Source organism: Physeter macrocephalus, chromosome 17 (assembly GCF_002837175.3).
Source record: "Physeter macrocephalus isolate SW-GA chromosome 17, ASM283717v5, whole genome shotgun sequence".
In the NCBI taxonomy this organism is placed as follows: Eukaryota; Metazoa; Chordata; class Mammalia; order Artiodactyla; family Physeteridae; genus Physeter; species Physeter macrocephalus.
In genome coordinates this window covers 11,002,603-11,003,954 of record NC_041230.1, presented here as the reverse complement: position 1 = coordinate 11,003,954, position 1,352 = coordinate 11,002,603, and positions in this window count along the sequence as shown.

The window sequence follows — 1,352 nt, the reverse complement described above, 5'->3', positions numbered from 1 at the left end:
AAAAAAAAAAAAAAGGTTAAAAAATTTTTTTTGAGATCTAAAATTCTGGACAACAATATCAATATAAATCGAACTGGGGAGAGAAAGTGCTCTATGATCCAGGTAGTGATTGGTCTGAAGATTAAACTTTTAATTAAACTTCAGCTCTGGTTTTTTACAGTGTGCATGATAAAATGTCAAGGATTACTACTGAAAGAATAGAAATGGTGCCTAGATTCCAAATTAGTGGAGGGAAAAGGAAGAGTGAGAAAACACAAGACAAAACAAACAAAAAACGCAGTCACTTCAGAGAAGCCTTAATGAGGGTGGGGGGAAGCATAGAAAAACATGGCGACAGTAAAATCACACAGTATGATGGTTGGAGTGAATAAAATATATGATTAATCACACAGAGAAAAACTGTATTCTGAGAGTAAACACTTCCGACGACCCGTGTCCCACCCACCTCCCCAGGCTTCCGGCTCCCCCGCCGCCCCCCCCCCCAGTCCCTTTCTCAAGCAGCTAGAGGGGCTCTGAACACCCAAGTCAGATCCAGTCCCTCCCCTGTTCCATCTCACTCCCAGTAAAAGCTGGAGCCCCCTCTGTAGCCCATATGACTCCGCACCATCTGCTTCTGGTTTCGCCCCCACCTTCTCCTCCCTGCTTAGTCCTCTCCGGGCACATGGATCTCCTTATTGTTTCTCTGAAACACCAGACATGTTCTCACCTCAGGACCTTTTCACTGGGCGTTCCCTCTGCCTGGGGGACTCTTTCCACTTGGCTCACTCCCTCGCCACCGATGGAGAACGGATAAATAAGCTGGGTACAGCCACACAGCGGGATCCGCAATGAGAACCACCTCTGACTACACGCGATTATAAGAATGAGTCTCACACTGCGTTGAGTGCAAAAAGCCAGATACTCGAGATAATATATATTCTGCTCCTATTTACATCAAATTCAGGACAGGAAAAAACAGTCTATGCCGTCAGAAGTCAGAATGAGGGTGACCCCTGATGGGAGGGCAGATGCGCTGAAAGGAGCCAAACGGTTTCTTGGTCTGGGAGCTGGTGACCGAGGCGCAGTCAACTGGCGGAAATTCACCCTGCTGAACACTTAAACGGTCTGTACTGTTTTGCATGCGCGTCGACGTCAATAAACAGCTTCAAGAAACAAAACAAACGAGAACAAAATGGAGTGAACCTCCGTGTTCCCACCACCCAGCTTAAGAAACAAGACATTTCCAGCCCTCAGGCCCCTCTCTCCCAACATAATGTGCTTTTGCATGTTAATGTTAAATTTATGAACGTTAGTCATTGTACTGTGGTTATGTAAAAGAATATCTATATTCTTAGAAAATGCACACTGAACTA